The sequence below is a fragment of the Schistocerca nitens genome, chromosome 2 (genome assembly GCF_023898315.1).
Source record: "Schistocerca nitens isolate TAMUIC-IGC-003100 chromosome 2, iqSchNite1.1, whole genome shotgun sequence".
NCBI lineage: Eukaryota > Metazoa > Arthropoda > Insecta > Orthoptera > Acrididae > Schistocerca > Schistocerca nitens.
In genome coordinates this window covers 636,237,242-636,264,946 of record NC_064615.1, presented here as the reverse complement: position 1 = coordinate 636,264,946, position 27,705 = coordinate 636,237,242, and positions in this window count along the sequence as shown.

Sequence of the window (27,705 nt, the reverse complement as noted above, 5' to 3'; positions counted from 1 at the left end):
GATCATGTTGCCAAATTCTACAACAGACCGAGGTCATAGGTGTAGGCTTATGGGGTTGTTCGTCTATCACGGAAACGATCTGTGCTTTCTTCCATTACATTCATCAGGAACACTTAGTTCCTCCAAAAACCTACGTTGCACTGCTGCTACAAGTGGGGCAAGTTCTTTCGAATACTCTATACAGAACCGCAATAGTATCTCGTCCGGTCCGGTGGCCTTCCCTTTGTTGAGCAACTTCAGTTGCTTTTCTGTCCCAGGGTCACTTATTTTGATATTAGCCATTTTGTAGTTCGTGCGACGATCTAAACGAGGCACTACAGTATGTTTTTCCTCTGTGAAACCACTTAGGAAAAAAATGTCTTGTATTTCGACCTTTCCTGTGCCATCCTTCGTTTCAGCACCACTACGGTTACAGAGTGTCTGGATAGATGGCTTCTGATCCGTGTACTGACTTAAAGTAAAACGAAACCTTCTTAGGATTTTCTGGCAGGTCGGTAGACATACATAATGCACAATTTTGATTGACGATGTAACTGGGCAATTTCGAGCAATCAGCTAGTCTGTAAAACAACTTACTGAAATACTAGTCAATTACTGATGGCCCTTTGTGGTTCACGTAAGACTGACAATCTACAAGACTGTCATTGGTAAAATGAGTGTTCTTTAGAGGGGATTTTAAAAAGTTTGCTCACGAATGAGGTGCCGTGTTGGGCACTATGGCCTACTTTGGCAGCACCTGAACTATATTTTAGATATGCCATACTCCTTATCGACGTTGTGATTCTTGAGTTTCTCCCGGCGTATTTGATAATCAAAATATCCACGGGTGTGCTGCCGGTCTATAGTGTCCAACGGGCACCACCGTTGGACACTATAGACCGGCAGCACACCCGTGGATATTTTGCTTATCGACGTTGTTTGTGACCTCTCTGCCAGTCGGAAAGCTTTATCTGTGCGAGCCCAGTGTATCCTTGGCACGAACGCACTGTGCACTTTTGGACTGTGAATAAGCTGACGCCCAGAAATTGTGTGTCGTCACTGTGTCAGATATTCATGTCCTTCAGGTACTATGGGTCGCTATCATGATTTTACATTCTAACGGTGTACTATTATTTGCTCACTAAATCGTTGGTATATTTTTCATGTGCTACATGAGCAGTAGAGAGTCAACACTTCTATGTTCGCCCTTTATTACTGATGCTTTTGCATGATATAAACGCCTCGGTGGTTTTCTTCAAATGGTTCCAATGGGTCTGAGCACTATGGGACTTAACTTCTGAGATCATCAGTCCCCTATAACGTAGAACTACTGAAACCTAACTAACCTAATGACATCACACACATACATGCCCGAAGCAGGATTCGAACCTGCGACCGTAGCAGCAGCGCGCTTCCAGACTGTAGCGCCTAGAACCGCTCGGCCTCCCCGGCCGGCATCCATTATCAATATATCGATATTTGATAAGTAGCCCTAATACCTGCGACTTAGTCAATCGTTTCCACCGTTTCTTATCGTTTGGCTCCAGTGAAGGCTACAATGGAGGTGGAACAGGTCGGCGTGCACTCATACGGGGTGACAGTAGCGCAGGACCTATCAGTGCTCCAGAGAGTGACGCAGGGCGCTCATAACTTTGTGCGCCAGCGTGACAGTCAGTCAGTAATAATTTTGAGGGGGGGGGGGCAGCTGTGTGTCCCTGGCGTAGCTCGGCTCGCGCCCAGGCGCCGCGCATTCCCATGGCCGCGGGCACTTTGCAGTTCGCTTTCATCTGGACTCGACTGGACCCTGCTGCCACCACCCAGGACTCGTCCTCCCTTACCTCGCTCGACAGCAGCTTTCTCTTTGCAAGCGCGCAGAGAACTTATTTATAACTGTCCGCGACCGCAAGGGCGTTTACGACCGCGCCTTTTGTCTGACACCGGAGGTACAAGCAGGGGCGCCGGGCCGGACCGCAGCTCGGCTACATCCCGGGAACGAGATGTTCCGTTGGGCTGGGAGCGCCGCACCACACCCCACGGAGTCAGCAACCCCACCGCCGCGGTGGTCGAGACAGCTGACAGTCTGCGCCACCAAACGCCGTCCTCACAGGGGACCGCGGCGTCGCCGTGGACTTGGACGCTGAAACCCATCGCACAAGACACAGCGTCCACGTCACATGGGACGTGTTAATTAATGCGATTTGCGACTGCAGCACTCTGCAGCGGCAACTTTGGTGCGTAACTAGCTCACAAATCGCACATTTTGTTTAGGAAAATGGAGAGGCTTATAATTCCTACGTCAGCTCTACTAAAACGCACATTTGCTCCCTTGTCCATATGCTAGTCTTATTGTTTCGTCTGTTGTACACATATACAGAAACTTCAGTATCCATGAACATGTTGTAATGCAAAAAGAATAGTTCCGTCTCCAGGCAGTAAGAATGTCAGCTTATAACAATTCCATTATGAACAGTGCCATACATATTTACAAGTTTCCCATACAAAATAAAAATTACACTGGTGTCCAAAATTAAAGCAACAATTCGCCTTTTTCCTGTCCCGTGTGTAATTCACGATAGCCGGCCGGAGTGGCCGAGCGGTTCTAGGCGCTTCGGTCTGGAACCGCGCGACCGCTACGGTCGCAGGTTCGAATCCTGCCTCGGGCATGGATGTGTGTGACGTCCTTAGGTTAGTTAGGTTTAAGTAGTTCTAAGTTCTAGGGGAGTGATGATCTCAGATGTTAAGTCCCATAGTGCTCAGAGCTATTTGAACCAATTCACGATATGACAATTCAAACTGTCAACAGATGTCGTTGTGATCGTGTTCTGTACGGCAGACAGTCAAAGGACAAACACGCCAACGATGACGTCAGGGCACCTACGAGGGTGGATGAAATAAAAGAGGAATTTTATTTTGTATTAAAATTCATGTAATTATAATTTATTTTTCCACATAGTCTCCTGATTTGGAAATGAATTTGTCGCAGCTTATGGGCTGCTTTTTGATGTCCTCATCATAAAAGGAACTGGGTCGTGTCACCAGCCAGTTGCACACGGAGTCTTCCACACTCTCGTCATCTTCAAATCATCGCCCCTCTAGATCTTCTTTAAGGGGTCCGAGTAAATGGAAATCGCAGGTCGATAAGACCGGACTGTAAGAAGGATGATCAAGTGTAGTCTTATATAAAACGTAGTACAGTTCTCCAGGTAATCCACATCCACAACCGCTCTGTACACAGTCGCAGACGGTGTAGCATGGCATAAGGACGTCGCCTACCAGACTCTGTGGTGGAGTGTCATAGGAGGAATGGATGCAGGACAGTCGCAAACTGATGTGGCCCGTTGGTTTAATGTGAATGGTTCTGTTGTTTCTCGGATGTGACGGCCATTATAGAGACCGAAACTGTATTCCGAAGACCAGGCAGGGACCACTACGTGTGGCATCAGAAAGAGAGGACCGTTATTTGGCTGCAATGCAAGGATACGACGGTATCGCCTTAGTACTGGACGGCAACTGGCATCTGAACTCGCAGCATCAACAAGTATTGTATCGAAGCAAACAGACGCCTTCGGGAGACTGGCCTTTATCGTCGGAGACATGCTGTCTGTTTACCTCCAGCGTGTCTTCACAGAAGGGAATGTCTAGAGTGGAGACGTCAACAAGCCATCTGGAAAGTCGAATAACGGGCGAATGTTCTTTTCACAAATGAGCAAGTCTTCTGGTCCAGATTGTATACCAATCAGGTTCCTTTCCGAGTACGCTGATGCATTAGCTCCATACATAACAATCATAAACAACCGTTCACTCGACGAAAGATCCGTACGCAAAGACTGGAAAGTTGCACAGGTCACACCAATATTCAAGAAAGGTATTAGGAGTAATCCACTAAATTACAGGCCCATATCGTTATCGTCGATATGCAGCAGGATTTTAGAACATATATTGTGTTCGAACATTATGGATTGCCTCGAAGAAAACGGCCTATTGACACACAGTCGTCCGAGCGGTTCTAGGCGCTATAGTCTGGAACCGCTCGACCGCTACGGTCGCAGGTTCGAATCCTGCCTCGGGCATGGATGTGTGTGATGTACTTAGGTTAGTTAGGTTTAAGTAGTTCTAAGTTTTAGGGGACTGATGACCTCAGAAGTTAAGTCCCATAGTGCTCACAGCCATTTGAACCATTTTTGACACACAGTCAACATGTGTTTAGAAAACATCGTTCCGGTGAAACACAACTAGCTCTTTATTCACATGAAGTGTTGAGTGCTATTGACAAGGGATTTCAGATCGATCCCGTATTTCTGGATTTCCAGAAGGCTCGTAGTGAAATTGGTGCTAATGGAATACCGTCTCAGTTATGAGACTGGATTTGTGTTTTCCTGTCAGAGAGGTCACAGTTCGTAGTAACTGACGGAAAGTCATCGAGTAAAACAGAAGTTACTTCAGGCCTTCCCCAAGGTAGTGTTATAGGCCCTTTGCTGTTCCTTATCTATATTAATAATTTTGGAGACAATCTCAGCAGCCGTCTTCGGTTGTTTGCGTATGACGCTGTCGTTTATCGACTAATAAAGTCATCAGAAGACCAAAACAAACTGCAAAACGATTTAGAAAAGATATCTGAATGGTGCGAAAAGTGCCAGTTGACCCTAAATAACGAAAAGTGTGAGGTCATCCACATCAGTGCTAAAAGGAACTCGTTAAACTTCGGTTGCACGATAAATAAGTCTATCTAAAAGCCGTAAATTCCACTAAATACCTAGGTATTACAATTACGAAGAACTTAAATTGGACAGAACACACAGAAAATTTTGTAAGGAAGCCTACCCAAAGACTGCGTTTTATAGGCAGGACATTTAGAAAATGTAGCAGATCTACTTAGGAGTCTTCCTACACTACACTTGTCCGTCCTCTTTTGGAATACTGCTATGCTGTGTGGGATCCTTACCAGATACGACTGACGGAGTACATCGAAAAAGGTCAAAGAAAGGCAGCACGGTTTGTATTATCGCGAAATATGGGAGAGAGTGTCACAGAAATGATACAAGATTTGGGCTGGACAACATTAAAAGAAAGGCGTTTTTCGTTGCGACGGAATCTTCTCATGAAATTCCAATCACAAACTGTTTCCTCCGAATGCGAAAATATTTTGTTGTCACCAACCTACATAGGGAAGAACTCTCACCAAGATAAAATAAAGGAAATCAGAGCTCGTACGGAAAGATATAGGTGTTCATTCTTTCCGCGCGCTATACGAGATTAAATGTGATTTGCATAGTATCCATGTAGATGTAGATGTAGGTGTAGAGTCCTGATTTGGTCTGGAGAGTGATTATCGACCGTTTCGCATCTGGAGGGAACGCGGAACACGATTTCTGTACCCAAACATCGTGGAAAGAGACCGATACCTAGGAGGATCCCTAACAGTGTGGTCAGGGACTACGTTGACCTCTCGAACACCTCTTCATGAAATTGTACGAGGAAATCGCCAAGGTTTAACTGCTGTAAGGTATCGTGACGAGATCTTGGGACCTCATGTGGGGTTGTTGCGAGGTCCTGTGGGTCAACACGTTTTGTTGATGGACGATAATGCTCCACCTCATAGAGAACGGGTGGTTAATGTTTCCTTGGAAACGGAAGATTTTGTACCCACGGCCTGCTCGGTGCCTCAACATATTTATGACTTCATTCACTGCATGATCCATCGTTGTTAGGCCTGTATTGCTGCCAGAGGTGTTCACACCCCATACTGAGTACATTAACCAGTGAAAATCTGTTAAACTGGAAAAAACAAAGAAGATTTTTCTCTACTGTTATGCGTGTTGCAGTTATTTACGTTCTGTATTCTTTACATTGTTTCTACTTTACTATCACCTGTTTATACTGTTTTGTGCTAAAAAAACCTAATCTCGCAAAATTTCCGTTTGTTGCTTTAATTTTGGACGCCAGTGTATTTCACCATTCCCAGATGTTAGTAAAACACTAAGGCCATTCCTTATTTGATCACTGTTTCCATTAGTAGATGATCTTTTATAACATTTGAAATACTGTCGCGAATGTAACGAATATTCCGACCAGTTCATTAAGTCAGTTTAGGAAGAAGTTTTTGGCCAAGAAGTAGTAGAGCGCCTGTTCTAACAACGGAAGCCGCGAACGATATTTGATATCGATAGTGCCCCCCATGAACCATGGACCTTGCCGTTGGTGGGGAGGCTTGCGTGCCTCAGCGATACAGATGGCCGTACCGTAGGTGCAACCACAACGGAGGGGTATCTGTTGAGAGGCCAGACAAACATGTGGTTCCTGAAGTGGGGCAGCAGCCTTTTCAGTAGTTGCAGGGGCAACCGTGGTACTGCGAACGGCTGAAAGCAAGGGGAAACTACAGCCGTAATTTTTCCCGAGGACATGCAGCTTTACTGTATGATTAAATGATGGTGGCGTCCTCTTGGGTAAAATATTCCGGAGGTAAAATAGTCCCCCATTCGGATCTCCGGGCGGGGACTACTCAAGAGGACGTCGTTATCAGGAGAAAGAAAACTGACGTTCTACAGATCGGAGCGTGGAATGTCAGATCCCTTAATCGGGCAGGTAGGTTAGAAAATTTAAAAAGGGAAATGGATAGGTTAAAGTTAGATACAGTGGGAATTAGTGAAGTTCGGTGGCAGGAGGAACAAGACTTTTGGTCAGGTGATTACAGGGTTATAAATACAAAATCAAATAGGGGTAATGCAGGAGTAGGTTTAATAATGAATAAAAAAATAGGAGTGCGGGTTAGCTACTACAAACAGCATAGTGAACGCATTATTGTGGCCAAGATAGAAAAAAATAGCTCTGAGAACTATGGGACTTAACATCTATGGTCATCAGTCCCCTAGAACTTAGAACTACTTAAACCTAACTAACCTAAGGACATCACACAAGACCCAGCCATCACGAGGCAGAGAAAATCCCTGACCCCGCCGGGAATCGAACCCGGGAACCCGGGCGTGGGAAGCGAGAACGCTACCGCACGACCCCGAGATGCGGGCAAAAAGGTGGGAATTTAAGGAGATGGGACCTGGATAAACTGAATGAACCAGAGGTTGTAGAGAGTTTCAGGGAGAGCATAAGGGAACAATTGACAGGAATGGGGGAAAGAAATACAGTAGAAGAAGAATGGGTAGCTCTGAGGGATGAAGTAGTGAAGGCAGCAGACGATCAAGTAGGTAAAAAGACGAGGGCTAATAGAAATCCTTGGGTAACAGTAGAAATATTGAATTTAATTGATGAAAGGAGAAAATATAAAAATGCAGTAAATGAAGCAGGCCAAAAGGAATACAAACGTCTCAAAAATGAGATCGACAGGAAGTGTAAAATGGCTAAGCAGGGTTGGCTAGAGGACAAATGTAAGGATGTAGAGGCTTGTCTCACTAGGGGTAACATAGATAATGCCTACAGGAAAATTAAAGAGACCTTTGGAGAGAAGAGAACCACTTGTATGAATATCAAGAGCTCAGATGGGAACCCAGTTCTAAGCAAAGAAAGGAAGGCAGAAAGGTGGTACGAGTATATAGAGGGTTTATACAAGGGCGATGTACTTGAGGACAATATTATGGAAATGGAAGAGGATGTAGATGAAGACGAAATGGGAGATATGATACTGCGTGAAGAGTTTGACAGAGCACTGAAAGACCTGAGTCGAACCAAGGCCCCGGGAGTAGACAACATTCCATTAGAACTACTGATAGCCTTGGGAGAGCCAGTCATGACAAAACTCTACAATCTGGTGAGCAAGATGTATGAGACAGGCTAAATTCCCTCAGACTTCAAGAAGAATATAATAATTCCAATCCCAAAGAAAGCAGGTGTTGACAGATGTGAAAATTACAGAACTATCAGTTTAATAAGTCACAGCTGCAAAATACTAACGCGAATTCTTTACAGACGAATTGAAAAACTGGTAGAAGCCGACCTCGGGGAAGATCAGTTTGGATTCCGTAGAAATGTTGGAACACGTGAGGCAATACTAACCTTACGACTTATCTTAGAAGAAAGATTAAGAAAAGGCAAACCTACGTTTCTAGCATTTGTAGACTTAGAGAAAGCTTTTGACAGTGTTAACTGGAATACTCTCTTTCAAATTCTGAAGGTGGCAGGGGTAAAATACAGGGAGCGAAAGGCTATTTACAATTTGTACAGAAACCAGATGGCAGTTATAAGAGTCGAGGGGCATGAAAGGGAAGCAGTGGTTGGGAAAGGAGTGAGACAGGGTTGTAGCCTCTCCCCGATGTTATTCAATCTGTATATTGAGCAAGCAGTAAAGGAAACACAAGAAAAATTTGGAGTAGGTATTAAAATTCATGGAGAAGAAGTAAAAACTTTGAGTTTCGCCGATGACATTGTAATTCTGTCAGAGACAGCAAAGGACTTGGAAGAGCAGTTGAACGGAATGGACAGTGTCTTGAAAGGAGGATAAAAGATGAACATCAACAAAAGCGAAACGAGGATAATGGAATGTAGTCAAATTAAATCGGGTGATGCTAAGGGAATTAGATTAGGATATGAGACACTTAAAGTAGTAAAGGAGTTCTGGTACTTAGGGAGTAAAACAACTGATGATGGTCGAAGTAGAGAGGATATAAAATGTAGACTGGCAATGGAAAGGAAATCGTTTCTGAAGAAGAGAAATTTGTTAACATCGAGTATAGATTTAAGTATCAGGAAGTCGTTTCTGAAAGTATTTGTATGGAGTGTAGCCATGTATGGAAGTGAAACATGGACGATAACTAGTTTGGACAAGAAGAGAATAGAAGCTTTCGAAATGTGGTGCTACAGAAGAATGCTGAAGATAAGGTGGGTAGATCACGTAACTAATGAGGAGGTATGAATAGGATTGGGGAGAAGAGAAGTTTGTGGCACAACTTGACTAGAAGAAGGGATCGGTTGGTAGGACATGTTTTGAGGCATCAAGGGATTACAAATTTAGCATTGGAGGGCAGCGTGGAGGGTAAAAATCGTAGAGGGAGACCAAGAGATGAATACACTAAGCAGATTCAGAAGGATGTAGGTTGCAGTAGGTACTGGGAGATGAAGAAGCGTGCACAGGATAGAGTAGCATGGAGAGCTGCATCAAACCAGTCTCAGGACTGAAGACGACAACAACAACAACAACAGTGCTCATGTGACGCGCAACAACAACTTACATGACTGGCCCCTCGTGCGGTAGTAGCATAGAGGGGTTGAGCATAGAGGGGTTGTACGCATGGAAAATTCCAGAATGGTCGAATAGGGATTGCAGCACACACTAATCACCTGATAAGCCACACCCTGGGGAGCTACGTCAAATCTTCTAGGAGAGCAGTGTGCAAGTGCAGCTTTCTGAATAGAACACACCTACAGTATTGGGGAGAGGACGGTACGAGCAACGAGCAGATGACGCCGTATTCAGGACGCTCGTCAGCCTGGGATGGCCTTATTTTACTTCTCTAGACTTGGCCAAAGTAGGATTCATATCGGATGTAGAGACTGTCGCTTTAGTTCATCATGGATGGGAACTTGTAACTAGGGAAGTGTGCCAGGGGTACTTTCAAGCAATGAACTCACATCGGTAGTTAAACACTTCTGTCCTGTTTCCTGAGTAGCCCTATCTAGTTCTGTACTATGCACAACTCAAAGCTTACACTTCACCCTATGTGCTAGCATACGACAGTTCACGATGTAAGCTAGAAATCAAGTGAAATTCACTGTAAATATAAACAAAAATATTGTTAACGAACTGTTTTCGATCTTAAAGGAAATCAAAATGTAAGTAACTTAAGTGCAGACCACTGATGATGCCTTACCTCAACAAAGCAAAACGCGTCTGGAGAAAAAAAACCACCCATTTTTGTAGTTGTAACAACAGAACTAAAGTACCCTCAAGAATTGTAAAGCAAAGTACAATATGGCCATACAAATGAAGAACGAAAACAGTCTGGGTTGCAAAGTTATTTAACATCAGTAACACGTTTCGTACTTTGGAGCATCATCAGATTGTCTACAAAACAAGAAACGAATCCATTAGGAACAGACAGACGGTGGGGCATGGTCTAATCTTGTAAGTCTACGAGAATAAATAAGCTAAAAAATTTATTTAAATTTGTGCAGAAGTAAATGGATATAAAATCCTCCTATCGTAAAGTCATAAAGAATGAGAGGTGGACCTAATTAAAAGAAAGAAATTGGAACAATAAGCCATCGTGCCTATGAAACAGTCGGTGAAATTTCAAAAAAGTTTCGATAAACTGTATGTTATCATAAGCACATTAGCAGACATCGTTATAGCACCACAGCATACTCTTACAAAAGCATAAACGCGGCATCAGCTGTGCAAGGCACAATACAGGCTTTCAGCCCTCACACAAATAAGGCCGTGACAGACTAGTGAGCACACACAGGGCTATTGTGACAAAAGATACCCAGGTAGAGCGCAAGAATAGGCATAAGATGCGTACATGACTTTGAAACTACGTAAAAGAACTAGATAAAAACGCATCTATGCAAAACATGATAAGTCATACAAGTTACGTTAAATAAAGTAAATATTAAGTTTTTGTATGTCCATCCTTTTGACAGGAGATCTTCGAAACCAAGGCCGTTCACTATTGTAAGAAAATGAAACGCCTACAGCCGTCCTTAGGATCTTATTTATTGTGTAGCTCTCAGTTTCGGCGCTTCAAAGCTCCATCTTCAGGCCTTAGTTCATGCTGAAGGGATTATCACGATCCATATGTAGGCTGCATCAGTGACCATCATAACTGGTTTACGCCAACTGCGTTGACAGTTGATGGTTGGAGTGCTGACATCACAGTTACAGATAGTCTGCGAACCAGTTATGTTGGTCACTGACGCAGCTTATATACCGATCTTGATAATCCCTTCAGCACGAACTAAGGCCTGAAGATGGCGCACTGAAGCGCCGAAACTGATAGCTATACAGTAAGTAAGATCATAAGGACGGCTGTAGGCATTTCATTTTCTTAAGAAAGTAAATATTAAGATTCCCAGGTAAAGTGATGCTAGAATGATACATAGCGAGTCAAGTATGTCATAGAGGCCTAGTATACGTAGTAAATTAGCTAAAATTTAAACTGCGCAACGGCGCACGCATTCAGTAACCAAGAAATCCAAGTATCAAGGTAACAGAATAAGGACTATCAAAAAGCAGGACCTAACCTTAGTCATTAAAAACAAAGGGATATAAAAACGCAAAAATGTAACAAAGAAAATATGTCATATATAATAACAATCCTCCTCCTATCTTCTCTCATACCAAAAGGGGAGTATTAAAATAATCCTCTCGTGTGTGACGACCTATAACACAAACCAGAAAGTATCACGGCACTAACATCGTAAAAAGTACTAACACTGAATTATAACACTTGATTTTTACTAATCAGTTGATTGTTCAGAAAATTATTCTTATCGACATACAGGCGTTTAACAGTTTCTAACTCCTCGTCGCCATCTGGATATCTTTAGCCACATCAGCGCTGTGTGTTCTTTCTACTCTGTCAAAGTTATATTTGCGTGAGTGCTAAACGGACATACTGTGCCGCGCACAGCTGACACTTTCGTGAGCCTAGTCCCATTCTATTGTGTTGTGGCAGTGTCTGCTGGTGTACTTCAGGTAACATACGGTTTTATTAAACTTCTTTGAAGTTTTCCCGTCTCCTTCACACACGGTGTGGCTTATAGTCGCAATTTCTTTCAGTTAATTAGACGCACCTCTTATTCTTTTTGACTCCATGAGGGATGAGGTTTTTATTCAATTACTTACGCGTAAGGTTTCATATGTGTTCTAGTTTATTTATTCTCGTGGACCCTGCTGCTCCCTCTATTTGTTTTTAATGGACTCTTTTTCTTGTTTTTTAGACAATCTGATGCCGCAAAAAAGCGCGAAACGTGTTAATGAAATCAAATACTTTAACCAACCCGGATCGTTTTGCAGTTTAAAATGAAATGCAAAAGTTGAAGCTGGAAGTGAAAAATATACTACTGCCAGTAGTACAAGCTCTCTGTAGACACACCGAATAAAAAAAGAAAAAAAGAACACTGAATTATTGTAATATTATTGTTACATTTTCTTTACTTCATACAATTGTTTGAACGCGTTACGAAACAATCATATCCCAGAATCTAGACCGTTTCTGGGGCGAGTGAATAAATATTGATTGGTAATTAAATCAGACAGAGACGTAGAAAGAAATCTTGCAATTCGTTGGACCATGTTACTTGACATGTTCACAAATTTGAACACAGTCATTCCTATGTGAGAGTGCCCTTCACATATCCATAACATTGACTATTGCGAACGTACTTCTGTTAAATTAATAAGAAACAACGGGAGCCTTCCCGAAGATGCGAAGCTGCATAAAAACATGTTAGGAAATAGTGAGACACGAATTAACAGCATAATAATTCACTTCGTAACTTCGCGCCTCTATCCATTACACTATAATGACATTGTATAATGTACGATATCCTGAATGATCGCCCATACGTATTCAACTGAATAGTATAACAAACCGTACCAAGAACAGCATGTTGCTGATAAATCTTCAGCATGCCCTAGCCTTGAAATGGTATACTTTCGTAACACACAAGTTGATTTTATTACAAGTTGTATCAATAACGAAGCGTTTTTCGACAGATCCTGTTGATTTCAAAACATGTTTATTGATCAACACAGATGTTGGCAAAGCCGGACAAAACTGCTATTACACAACATGGTCTTGGTAGCGGTCACCCGATGGAGTAAGACGACATAGTTTCTTCAGTGCAGTTCAGGTTACTGGGCCAGCGTTAATAAGAAACCTACTGAGATTAAACTACAAGTGACCTCTATTTATTTGTTCATCCAGAGGCTATCTCACCATGATATAGGATTTACCATTGTAATAAAACGCAAATAAATAGCTCAAAAATGTACATACACTCAGAGCATGCATGCTTTTCTGAGGGAAGGATAGGTTCTTGGCCGTGACGCTGATGAAGGAACCATCCCGGAATCTGCCTCTAATGATTTAGGAAAACCACGAAAAACCTATGTGAGGATGGGCAGTCAGGGCAAACTCAATCCTCTCGAATATGAGATAGTTGTCTTGGCAAATGCACTGCCTCATTGGATTGGTCACTATTGTACAATATTCTTTCATTTACATTTGCCCACTATTTGCTCCAGATATCTTGTACTATGAAACAGTTTTGCTCGTAGCTGCACACACTGACATTCACTGATGATTCTTGGAGAATGAACATGCTGCTGTGCAGCTTGCACTAACTCCATTCTGCTCGGAAAACTCACTCGAGACCCGTAAATATGCTACGTGCACCACGCACGTCTTCATGTCCTCCCCTCCGTCCACCTGAAAAAATGAATGAGATTCTGAACTCAGGTGAATGACAAACCATTATCATCACGCAACACAGATAAGGCACGTGATTTTCTTGTAAATCTGTAATGCGACAGGGTCTTGTAGTTATCGCCTTTCGTTACGAACCACTGCTCTCAGTCCTCTAATTAATCTACAATTGTGATTTAGCTGGCTATTGGACAGGGGCATTGCAATAATCTTTTACATTTCATTGGGCGTTTTGTTATACTATTACATAAGATGATTACGTCCCGGGCGTCAGTGTAACGAAGCTTTTATAATATTTGTGTGGGTATCTTCGATTCTGAAGAAACCCAGTTCGCTACATTTAGAGAGAGTCTTCAACAGTTGTGCTGCTAGCATTCCAAGTCTATCGTGTGCATCTTGAGACTAAGGTAAGGTAGGTTAGCGGAATTACCAAAGATATAGATGAATAATCATTTTTCCCTCGCTGCATAAGTGAAGGCTAATGAACTGAGAGTTGTTAATTTTGGTACTGTACCGTGGTTCGAGAAACATGTAAATTAGAGATTTCCCTATTTTTCAGGCCTGTTTTAAGTCAGGTGGGTGTCCGACCAGATATGTGATACCCATCTGTATTTTGCGGCAGTCCAGTCATAATTCTACGCATTCAGTGTCGAAGATCCCTCAGAGGACCTTCTTGACCAGTGTCAAAGACATTTTTACAATTTTATTTATTTGTCCGTCCAGATCACAGTTTTGATGTTTCGGCACAGTGGAAGGGGAGTGGTGCAGCAACTGGAAACGTATTCCAGATTAAAAGTACGAGGGAAAGTACGATTCTTGTTGGCAAGATGTCTAAAGTGCACTCATATTCAACGTGAAGTTTGGCGGTATGCAGACGTAATGCTGCGTGCGTCCAGCCACGGCAGAATGCTGACAACAATTTCAGAAAGGCCGCGCGGTCGTGGGTGATGCTGTTCGGAGACGAAGGCCTCTGACATTGACCACAGAAGACAATGGCCAGGCAACTGAGGAACTGGTTCGCTGAAATCGCAGATTTTCAGACCATGAGGATGTTCACACATTGGTTCGTGAATGGCTTTGTAACCAAGAAACGAATTTCTCTCGTCGAGGAACTGAACTATCACTAAACAAAAAAATGGCTCTGAGCACTATGGGACTTAACATCTGTGGTCATCAGTCCCCTAGACCTTAGAACTACTTAAACCTAACTAACCTAAGAACATCACACATATCCATGCCCGAGGCAGGATTCGAACCTGCGACCGTAGCGGTGACGCGGTTCCAGACTGAAGCGCCTAGAACCGCTCGGCCACACAGGCCGGCGAACTATCAGTAGACGTTCCGACGGTTGTTTACAGGCATGGTGACTGGACTGAAAAATAGTGTCATATGTCTCTGGCAAATTTGAAATGTAGTGCATCATTAAATAAGAATTGCTTTGCCTTCCAGAGCAATGTGCAATTTACCCTCTTAAAGTCTCTCGTAACACGAGACATCTACATTTCTCAAATTCTCAGTATTATATCTCATGCTAACGACGTGGATGTCAGAGACGATACTGATATATCCGTGTGTCTGTTTCTAGTAAAAATGGGGACGTATTAGGAACAAATTAAAATATTTGCGTATTCTTTACATTTCCAAGCCCTTGGAATACAGTGACGCTTCATCTCTCCGCTTTCCCCGTTACATCAGGGGCAGTTAGATCGAGTTGCATTTATTTTCTCCATCATTACAATCTGCATCTTGTTAAAAGCTTTCCTTGGCGGAGGTTGGTACGTTATTTCTATTTTGAACTGCAATTTCCTTAACTTTTAATATAAATGGAGTGGAAGGACTTGACCCACACCGTGACCATTTCATTTCAACATATTTATTTGCATCATAGATAAATCATTAACAGAATTACAATCATAAATCAGATAATAATTTCTTTAAGAAACGCCATTCAGGCAAACTTTACAAACTGCTTGTTATATAAAACCACAAGCGAATTAATCTCTTTAAAATCATTTAAAAAACCGCCACTCGGGCCTGGTAAATCATTTAAAACAAACTTTACATCAAATAAGTAGGAAATCAATTATTATTTCCACATAAATTGAAAACCGCCCCTCCTGGGCGAGATATTACCAAACAACTTTACAAGGTTATAGACAGTTTGGTCAATAATAACCCAGTTAGTTCCCTATCAAAATTGACATACGCCACTAAGTCTGAATTGCACAGCAATTTTAGGAAACGGTTTCAATTAAGACACATTCTTCTAGAAATCCCTAAAAATTCTTAAGACAAATATTTAAAACATTTAACCCGGGCAACCTTGCAGAGGCACCACAAGTTTTAGAAAACTGCAGCTTGTACAATAACTGAGGTCCGAGATTGTTAGGCCGCGACTTGGCCACGAACGGCGGAGGCGACTGAGTACATATCTTCGAATTAAGATGTGGACTCCATTTGTACTTCCATCCCGTTCAGAACACCGAAATCGGAACCAAACAGCACACGCGAGCTCACGCGAAGTCCACCTCCCGTACGCCCGCAAGTAATTTAAAAGGGGAGGCTCTGCACTTCGGTGGCCCACTGCTTCCGATCTCCGAAACATAAATCAGAAGCGACAACAGGAATCAAACAACCCTTCCTTCGCCTTAATACTCAAACTTATACAGAAAACTACTTCGATAAAATTGACAATAACAAAACTGATTTCATTACTTTAAGCAGAACCACGTACACGAATGATGCAAACGGAACTGGTTCATTAAAACTCAAGCAATACATGGAGCACCTTACGTGGGCCTGTTAGGTACCACACAGCGATCTTTAGACAAGGAATATAGATCGTTCGGTAAGGCTGCGCACACGTATCAATGTTTTAGACACTTACCAGCTGAAGTAAGAACAATACTATTAATGAGCGAAGCACACACTTAATAAGAGGCATGAAATATCACATCACAGTCCTTGCAACGCTTTGCTGCCTCAACAGCAATCATCATTATATTTCATTAATCATTGGTAGGACTTGAATTACTTAACTTGATGCCAGCTGCTGGATCGATCTGGCGAAGACACCAGACGTTGCTTAGTCCGATAGTAACAGTGTGTTCCCTCACGGAAGCGAGCACATGCATAGCTTCACGAGGTTGCCAAGAAGCCACAGCGCCGGCCCGCTGTTACTGACCCCAGTACGATCAAGCGCTAACTGACGCCTCGTGATGACTGGGTGTTGTGTCATGTCCTTAGGTTAGTTAGGTTTAAGTAGTTCTAAGTTCTATGGGACTGATGATCTCAGATGTTAAGTCCCATAGTGCTCAGAGCTATTTGAACCATTTTTGCTAACCGACGCCCGTACTCAGGCACACCGTGCTCGCTGTCGTCTCTCCAACGTCTCACTAATACGCGCACTTCCGCGTGCCGTGCCCAACGTTGTTGTCCCTTTCCACTCCGTACTGCCCCCTATATCCCGAGCCAGCCCAGGCTCCAAAGACAAACTTCTGCTAGAGGGAATCGATAGTGCCTAACCAAAGATAACCCTGGCACCAGTCCCGCCACGGCTCAGAAGTAACTTTTACGTGTTCACACAGATACACCCTACGTCTTCATATTAAAAATAAGAAAAAGAAAAGAAAGTCTATGTCAGTACACTTGAAGAGGTCTTATATTATTATTGACAACAGCTCCCGTCGAGCGTGGAGTTGGATCCACAGCACTCGTATTTGTTACTATTCTGACTTGTACCTTATGACTCCGTATGTATTCAGCAAACCTCAGGTCGTATTCGCCTGAAGCTGTCCTGTCTGTCTGTTTTGGTTCTGAACGAGTATGTTCTTCAGTTTGTTGAACCGAATGTTCGTTGATTTGTCTCTGTTCTAACGTCAATTTTCCGTAAAAGAATGTTACGCTGTAGTAGTCCGTAATACTAGCAACAGCACTGCTTCCTCCTCAAGCTGCCTGCATTGGAGGTTTAGGGATGTCCTTAGCCCTCTTTATGTATTTATTGACGTTCGCACATTTGCGAGTTAGAAATTATAAACTACTGGATGGGAATGTTGGAGGATGTGCTGTTTCCGGCTTTTGAACACATGCCTTCTACAGACTGATTATGAACACGCGATGATGTAAATATAGTTTGCGTAACTCATTGTATTTTCGGAGGAAGATTTTTAACAATAGAAAAAGTCCTTCTTATTCAGCATGGAATGTTTCGACTATGGATGCCCTACATACCAAGTGTTAAGTTTGTAAGTAGGCTGTTTAGGGTTTTATGTTGGTAACGATACGTAGCGCTCTGTATTAAAATCACTGACTGCTGTGTGCAGTCTGTGGCTGATTGGCATTGTTGGAATATTCGCTATTGTAGTGTTGGGCAGTTGGATGTGAACAGCTCGTAGCGTTGTGCAGTTGGAGGTGAGCTGCCAACAGTGGTTGATGTGAGGAGAGAGATGGCGGAGTTTTGAGCGGACGATCCGCACGTGTGTCCGTCAGAAAAAGGAAATTTGTTTAATTGGATGTCATAAAATTATATATAAATATATATATTATGATTTTTGAACGCTATTAAGGTAAATACATTGTTTGTTCTCTATCAAAATCTTTCATTTACTAACTATGCCTATCAGTAGTTAGTGCCTTCAGTAATTAGAATCTTTTATTTAACTTGCAGTATCGGCGCTCGCTCTATTGCAGTAGTTCGAGTAACGAAGATTTTTGTGAGGTAAGTGATTCATGAAAGATATAGGTTATTTTTAGTCAGGGCCATTCTTTTGTAGGGATTATTGAAAGTCAGATTGCGTTGCACTAAAAATATAGTGTCAGTTTAGTGATAACCAGAATAAGTAAAGAGTGAACTGTCTGAGTACGTTCAGTTTTACTCAGCTGTCTTTGTATCAAATAACGTAGAAGGTTACCAGCACAGTCATTCATAATTTTTCTAAGGGGACGCTTAAGGTTCAGTAGTCGGTACGTCGCTGAGATACGTAGACGCAGTCTATTAATAGTTTCAGAACTTCGAAATTGTTATGGCGTTTATATTTTTCACGTTAACCAAGTCGTTTGTCGCTGCTTGATAGGGCAACTTCGCATTTATAAATAAAATGTAGGCGATCTACAGTATTATTTAGTTTACTAGTTTTCGCCATACAAGGCCATTGTCAGACAATAACTGTCTTAGAATAAATATTTTACGATGATGGTCTTGTAGGCAGAAAATCAGTTATCTAAATAAATTAATACTGCATAGCATCCATGTGTATATGTAGACTATTAATAATTTTGTCATATTGACAATCTCAGTTCCTTGAATTGTGTACGCTTGTATGAACTTCAGCTTCGTTTACGTAGTTTTCGCCGGCTCGTTTCTTTCAGCTTTCTTTGTTCTTTCCGTCACATGATGACAGTGAGATAGATACCGTACATAAAATAGTTACTAATTGCTTCATGAAAATATTGACGAAATCATTTGCATCACGGTGTTTGTCATTCACATGATAGAAATGCTCTGTCTCTCGCAAAGCAATAGTAATATTTAATTTATGGATCGATTTGTTACAGCGTGATTGAGTAATGAATGTTTTCGTACTAGTAACTTTCTGTTCTCTTAGCAACAGTTGAGTAACGAATTAAAATTGTCTGAATAATCGTGAATTTCCTAGTAACACTGGTAAATATAGTATTGCTAACGTTGAGACAGCCTTCTTCGGGACTCTTTTTATGTGCGTTACATGCTTCACCCTTGCTGTTTTGCATGTAGTAGCGCAAGATTTCTGTTACAGTATCAAAGGTTGTGCTGTAGCATCCTCAACAATGGCATCGGCGGATATAAAGAGCATCATAACGGAAGGAAGCGGTTTCCCTTTGTCTAGCCTTCTTACGGCGCAAGGAACAAAGCACTGTGCCTGCGCTTAATGCCGGCCTGATGAGCTCTGAACAACGGAAGAGGGGAGGGCCTCTTGCCTTATAGCGCGGGTGACCCTAGCACTCGCCATTATGTTTCATATTTCCATACAGCGTATCGTTTTCCGCGGAGGCAGCAGACTGCGTAATGGGATACGCAAAAACATGGCCCCACAAAGGAGGCGTGCCGCTATTAATATTTAACGAGCGTACAATTAATGTTGCGACAGAGGGCTGTTGAGAGGCCAGCCACAGCGTGGCTGATCCAGCGCGCTCACTTGGCTGCCCATCCCTTCAGGCGGGTGAGGGGTCCGATTCTGGACCGTGGAGAACAGTCTGTCAAACGGAGCGTACCGTGGGGCTCACAGGTAGTCGGCCCTCTTCATCTGCCCTGCTCATTTTTTTCGATTCCATCTCTGAAGCCTATGAAATCATTCAGCATTTCAAATATGATGCAGGATGGCGAAATGAAAACTGCCGTACAGTATGTCCTAGAAGTCCCCGTACCTCTTAGGTCAAAACAGTACCTACGTTATAAAGGGCGTAAATTTTAAGTTGACAAACCAGAATAACTCGAAAAATAAGCTTTACACGAAAAAATGCGTAGAATACATAGTTGCTTCTTTTTAAGGGGGTGATAAAATTAGCCCGCCTCCCCAGCCCCCTGGGGGTGGAGCGGGAGGCAACTTTAAAATTTCAAATGGGAAACCCCATTTTTTATTGCAGAATCAGATTCTACATAAAAAACTACGTACATTTTGTCTTAAACATTTGTTTTGATTCTTGGTAGTTGGCGCTGTAATTCAAGAAAATCCATGTCCTCGTCTTTGTGTGGAAAATGGTTACGGATAAATAAAAAATACTTATTTACCTCGTAAATTTTGATTCGCTAAAACTAAAACTCTCCCTCTCTCCCCATAGGGTGGGGTTTGAGAGAGAGGAAATAGAGTTTTACAAATGTTGAAAACGAAACAAACAAAACTTATCCGAATCTGCGGAAAAAATTAATATTTGGCTAAACATTTGTGAAACTCTGATTCCTCTCTCTCAAACCCCACCGTGTAAGGAGAGAGGTGAAAATGCAGAAAGCTGTTACGGGCCATTGATATGTGCATTTCATATTTTATACCATAATATAACGTGTTACTAGTTAGTACAAGTATGTCTGTTGTCATTTTGTCTTTGCGAATGTCTGAAGCCGAATGGCATTCCTGCTCTGAAGAAGTTCAGATTGTTTGAAGCAGCCTTATCACTTCGTGGTTATGTTACATCGCGCTAAGTAACCATCCAGCTGGATTTAAACTGGACCGAACTCGAAACCGGTTGTTTGCTGTTAGAGAGCAACACTCTTCCTTCCGATTCATTCGAATTCTCCTCACAGTGTAAAGCAAAAATTCATTTGGGCTGTATCTAATTCTTCCTTTCAACGTCCTCACAGAATCTGTCGTGTCACTGAGTCACTTTTCATTAGGCCGTTTGTCTCGGGGTTGTTCATGTGTTTTGATGTTGTGGTCTTCTGTCCGAAGACCGATTTGATGCAGCTCTTCTCGCTGGTCTATCCTGTGAATGCCCCTACATTTCTGCAAACGTAATAGAATCTACATCGATTTGAACTCAATTCACAATTTCTTCATACCTCGGGATGCGTTCTGTCAACCCATTCCTTTTTTTAGTCCAGTTGTACCATAAATTTTTATTTTCTTCCAAATTCGATTCAGTAGTTCCTCTTTAGTTAGGTTATACAATCTCCAACATATTCCTGCAGCATTTATTTCAAAAACTTCTATTCTCTTCTTTTCATATCTGCTTATCTTCCAGGCTTCACTTTGGTACAACTCTACACTCTATACAAAAGCCTTCAGGGAATACTTCCTAATTTTTAAATTTATATTCGACTTTAAGAAATTTCTCTTTCTTAGAAGTGTTTTTCTTGCCAACGCCAGCCTGCATTTTATATCCTTTCTACTTCGGCCATCGTCAGTTATTTTGCTGCCCGAATAACAAATCACATCTACGGCTCTTAGAGTCACTTTTACTGCACATATAGAAATATGACCTAACCTAATTCGATCAGCATCGCCTAATTTAAATCATACGTACATACAATTAACATAGCGTCCTTGGGGTCGGAGAAACTGGAGAGAAACGGTGAGACGTTCAAGTCATGACTCTGGCCGTGTGGCGTGTTAGGATAACGAAGACAACCAATGTTCAAAGCACACGTGTCAGTCTGTAGCAGCGTTCAGCTTACGTCCACCAATTATTATCATTTCTACGTGCGGCAGGCTAACGAGTAAAGCTTTTATTCTATAACGTAGGCTATCACAAATTACAAACTAAGAATGTATTCCAGTGATGTCTTTCGTAAGTAGGTACACGTTAAGACAAAATATACAAAAAAAAAGAAAAGAAACGACGTGTCACGAAGAAACTATGCTGATGGGACGCCAGTCTGTAGATGTGATATACAAGTGCAGACAAACAAATGATTACTTTTTCAGAAAAAAATGGAGCTTCACAAATTTAGCAAGTCAATAAAGCGGTGGTCCACTCCTGGCTCTTATGCAAACAGTTATTCGTCTTGGCTTTGATTGAGAGGGTTGTAGGACACTAGTGGGATAGCAATCTGACTGTCGCACTCCGTACGGCCCGACAACCAGGTATGATGCTCTGGGGTGCCATTTCGTTTCATAGCAGGATGTCATACGCGTTGTCGATATTCCATGCCCCGTTTTGTTGCCCTACATTTGAAGCCATCCTAGGTTTATATTTCAGCAAAATAGTGCTCGCCCACACAATGAGAGATTTTCTACTGTTTTTTTTGTTTTTTTTGTTTTTTTTTTGAGATTGTTAAACTCTAGCTTGACCAGCAAGGTCACAGCATCTCTCCCGAATTGAGACCGTTTGGAGCATTATGGGCAGGGCCCTCCAAATATCTCGGGATTTTGATTACCTAACGCGCCAGTTGGACAGAATTTGTCACCATATCCGTCAAGAGGACATCCAACAACTCCCCCAGTCAGTTCCAAGCTGCCAAATAACTGGTTGCATAAGGGCCAGGGGTGGACCAGCGCGTTACTGACTTGCTCAGTTGGTGAAACTCTTTTTCTTGAATAACTCATCCAATTTTTCTGAAATTGTAATCATTTGTTTGTTCGTACATGTACATAACATCTACCGATTGTCATCCCTTTCGGATGATTCCCTCGTTTTCGAGTGTAATTAATTCACTACACGGCTTGGATTCAATCCTGTTTCCATTGTCGTAAATTACCGGGAATGAAATTAAAAGGAAAACTAGGGCGCCTTTCAAACTAACGTTCCAGGATCTGGCAGCAAACCCGAAGAGACTTTCAAAATACGAAGTTGACGCTATGGTGTGTTCCCCTACCAGTGCGACTCTAGAAGAATCCTGATGAAGTTCTCAGAAGAAGAGTCGAATCGTCGACTATTCCAGAAGTTTGGAAATGAATACTACATGGCGTAACACCCCCGAAGACTTTAGTTTTAAGTGAACTCGATGAGATGAGCAGTGCGTTCACTGACCACACAGGGGACTCGCTGTAAAGTGTAATTAGCTCTGTGTAACTCTGAACACTGTGGTTAGCGCTTAGAGCTATCCAATTCAAGTAGTGCTTTCAGACATCAGCATTATCAATGGGCTGTCAGCCAGAGAACTGTATATTAATGAAATAAATAATAAAGCCTGGATAAGACACTGTACGCATGAGAAACAAAAATATAAACAGGATAGAATATATTAGATTATGTATGACAACTGACAAAATTGCTCGGTATGTGAATGAAACAGTCAACAAATAGGGGAAAAGAAGTAGGCTGAGAAAGAAATCAGATATATTGTTACATAAGAACCCATGAAAATAAACTACATTAAACGGAGCTCATCAGCGTGAGACGTCCGCAACGCCATTCATTAAAAGATACGCAGAAAATGCCCAGAACTCGTCGTGGTTCATAGAAATTGTATTCATATAAAGCATGTGACTGGTATATTACAATGCATAAGTTTTTGTTATTTTCATATGTGCATTCACACTTTGTAGTCACGCTGCATGCTATTTTCAAAGCCAAATCTACTGCGGTGTGGAGTACATACACTGAAGAGCCAAAGAAACTGGTAGGCCTGCCTAATATCGTGTAGGGCCCCCGCGAGCACGCAGAAGTGCCGCAAGAGGACGTGGCATGGACTCAGCTAACGTCTGAAGTAGCGCTGGAGGGAACTGACACCACGATTCCTGCATGGCTGTCCATAAATCGGTAAGAGTACGAGTGGGTGGAGATCTCTTTTGAACAGCACCTTTCAAGGCATCCCACATATTCTCAATAATGTTGATCTCTGGGGAGTTTGGTGGCCAACGGAAGTGTTACAACTCAGAAGAGTGTTCCAGGAGCCACTCTGTAGAAATTCTGGACGTGTGGGGTGTCGCATTGCCCTGCTGGAATTGTCCAAGTCCGTCGTAATGCACAATGGACATGACTGGATTCAGGTGATCAGACAGGATACTTACGTATGTGTCACCTGTCAGAGCCCTGTCTAGACGTTCCCGGGGTCACTCCAACTGCACACGCCTCGCACATTTTCAGAGCCTCCACCAGCTTGATCAGTCCCCTGCTGACGCGCAGGGTCCATGGAATCAGGAGGTTGTCTCCATACCCATACACGTCCATCAGCTCGATACAATTTGGAACGAGACTCGTCCGACCAGGCAACATGTTTCCAGTCGTCCACAGTCCAGTATCGGTGTTGACGGGCCCAGGAGAGGCGTAAAGCGTTGTATCGTGCTGTCTTCATCGGGAGTACACGAGTAGGCCTTCGGCTTCGAAAGCCCATATTGATGACATTTTGTTGATGGTTCCCACGCTGACAGTTGTTGTTGGCCCAGCACTAATCTGCAGCAGTCTGCGGCAGGGTTGCACCTCTGTAACGTTGAACGATTCTCTTCGGTTGTCGTTGGTCCCGTTCTTGCGGGATATTTTTCCGTCCGCAGCGATGTTGGAGATTTGATGTTTTACCGGATTCCTGATATTCACGGTACACCCGCGAAATGGTCATGCGGGAAAATCCCCATTTCATCGCTACCTCGGAGATGCTGTGTCCTATCGCTCAAACTCACTTAAATCTGGATAACCTGCCATTTTAGGAGCAGTAACCGAACTAACAATTGCCTCAGACACATGTTGTCTTATAAAGGGGTTACCGACCGCAACGCTGTATTTTGCCTGAATTTGAATATGCATGCCTATATAAGTTTCTTTGGCGCTTCAGTGTAGTAACCAGTTTAGACATCGTTCTACCGTACATTCGGTTTATTTAAAACCACAGTAAGAGTTCGATGACATTCAGCATAACAAGATGTAGATAGGTTAGAAGATGTATTTGATAAAGAAAATTGATTTTTATTTATCTTTCCAGTAAAGAAGTAGTTATTCATCTTCTTCCAGTTGGGTCACAATAGTCTTTTCTTTGCTCAGCCGTCAGATTGATTCAGATTTGGTGTTTGCGTTTGTTGTGTTTTTTTTTCAGTTTTTGTGAGTCCAATTGACTCCTATTCGTCCACGATCAATTTCTTCGATGATTTCATCGATGGTTTTATTGTTTTATATCCTGTCTACTCTGGTACGCCATAAAATACTCACTAGGCATCGGATTGCACTGACATGTATGTAATATGTATTGTTTTCAAAAGGTACCAGCTTTACTGCTATATGTAATAAATGCCATTGTTTCGTAAAATGTTATCTCGATCGTTAACATAGGTTTGTAAAGATACGCTTTAGTACCGGAAGGGCAGAGGTAACAAACAAGACGGCTGCGTTGAAAATGATATAACTGTACAACATTACTGTTCTTCCATACAAAACAGAAATAATATTAGCAGGTACGGCTGTCATTTTGCCCGAACTTCTAGTAGCGGTATGAAGGATGAGGACATTTTCTGTTTTCGCAACAGCAATTCATTTCATATTGTTAACAAAAGGACAGACTTGAGAATTCTGTGAGCATTTCAGGAGAAAGAAGGATATTTATCATTTAGAATTTAGACAAAGACTTTTCTGCAGTCATGCCTTTAAAATGTAGAAGAATCTTGAAATCTGCGATGAATAGCAACCGTAAGACGTTAAATGAACCGCACCACTTCCATAGCGAAATTAAAAAACGCTTGTCCCACGAAAGTGCTTTCCAAAATGTATTCGTCTGTGGAATATATTTAGCGGTACAATAATTACACTCGCATTCTAAGTCTCTATGGTCGTCCCCTGTATAGCACTCTTGTTGTCTGAAACCGCCAGCGTTCATTAAAAAATAGGAAAGAATATTTATGCGTTTAAATTATGGCGCACGAATGCGCTCTCGAGCTCACAACAGAGAGAATTAAATATGTCATTGCAGCGAAAGAAGTGAAGTGCTCGTTGGAAAGTAGGCCCCGTCGTCGTTACGAGCATGGAGAGTCCGAGAGCATTATTTCTGGCAGGCAGCTACACACAGCCGGGGCCTACACCTCAGTGGGCACGCGAGAGAGAGAGAGAGAGAGAGAGAGAGTATAAAACCGCTTGTGACACACTAAGGAGGGGTGTTGCGAGCGCGTATTCCGGCATATTAGTACATTTAGAGTGCGTATTCACGTACGGCACAAACTAGAAAGTCGTCGAGAAGAAAAGAAGTGGAAAAGGGGGAGGGGGGGTGGGGAGGAGAAAAGAGGAGAGAAAATTGCTCGCGCACGCAATCCTACTATTGCCGACGGAGACGTCGAGTGGGTGTTCTGTCTCGAGTGGATGAAGCTTAAAAAACTGTGTGCCAAGTATACTGCTGCGTGAAAGGAGCGAAATACAAGACTAACTGATGCGTTCTGTAGGGTTTCATCCGGGGCTAAAAAAGGCCAAAAGGGCAGAGGAGGAGGGCGCGTGCTGCCGGCGCTGAAAAGGCGGACTCCTCCGCCTCCTCCAACCCGCCCCGTGATGCTTATTAGTGGGCGATCACGGCCGAGGACGGGCGTGTGCTCCGCTGTGGTGGCCACGGTCACGAGGTCACCACCCTCTCAGGCTTACCGCTAAAGGGGCGCTGCCGCTGGCCAAGGGATTAGCTGGCCGCGGAGTTCGGCGCCGTCGGTGGCAGCATCGATAGCTCGTTACATGCCTCACGTGACGAGCCCCGAAACAGGCTCGCTTTAAGACTCGAGCGACACAAGCGGCTGCATGGGGCGCCAAGCTGACAGGGGCGCTACTGGAACCCAAGCGAAAAGTTCATAAGGAACGTGTATCATAATTAGCAACGAAAACTGACGCGGATGGAAATACAGTACAGAAAATCAGTGTTGAGGCACGGATAATTAAAGCAAAATTATGATTGTCGGCTGGAATAGTTGTGCAGCGTAGTATGTGATCGAGTATACTGACAAGAGCAGTCAATTGGTATCGCGTTAGATCTCAGTTGTATAGTACACTACTGGCCATTAAAATTGCTACACCAAGAAGAAATGTAGATGATAAACGGGTATTCATTCGACAAATATATTATACTAGAACTGACATGCTACTACATTTTCACGCAATTTGGGTGCATAGATCCTGAGGAATCAGTACCCAGAACAACCACCTCTGGCTGTAATAAGTGCCTTGATACGCCTGGGCATTGAGTCAAACAGAGCTTGGATGGCGTGTACAGGTACAGCTTCCCATGCAGCTTCAACACGATACCACAGTTCATCCACAGTAGTGACTGGCGTATTGTGACGAGCCAGTTGCTCGGCCACTATTGACCAGACGATTTCAATTGGTGAGAGATCTGGAGAATGTGCTGCCCAGGGTAGCAGTCGAACATTTTCTGTATCCAGAAAGGTCTGTACAGGATCTGCATTATCCTGCTGAAATGTTGGGTTTCGCAGGGATCGAATGAAGGGTAGAGTCACAGGTCGTAACACATCTGAAATGTAACGTCCACTGTTCAAAGTGCCGTCAATGCGAACAAGAGGCGACCGAGACGTGTAACAATGGCACCCCATACCATCGCGCCGGTGATACGCTAGTATGGCGGTGATGAACGAGTACACGCTTCCAATGTGCGTTCACCGCGATGTCGCCAAATACTGATGCGACCATCATGATGCTGTAAACAGTACCTGGATTCATCCGAAAAAAATACGTTTTGCCATTCGTGCACCCAGTTTCATCGTTGAGTGCACCATTGCAGGCGCTCCTGTCTGTGATGCAGCGTCAATGGTAACCGCAGCCATGGTCTCCGAGCGGATAGTCCATGCTACTGCAAACGTCGTCGAACTGTACGTGCAGATTGTTGTTGTGTTGCAAACGTCCCCATATGTTGACTCGGGGATCGAGACGTGGCTACACGATCCGTTACAGCCATGCGGATAAGATGCCTGTCAAGTCGACTGCTAGTGATACGAGGCCGTTGGGATCCTGCACGGCGTTCCGTATT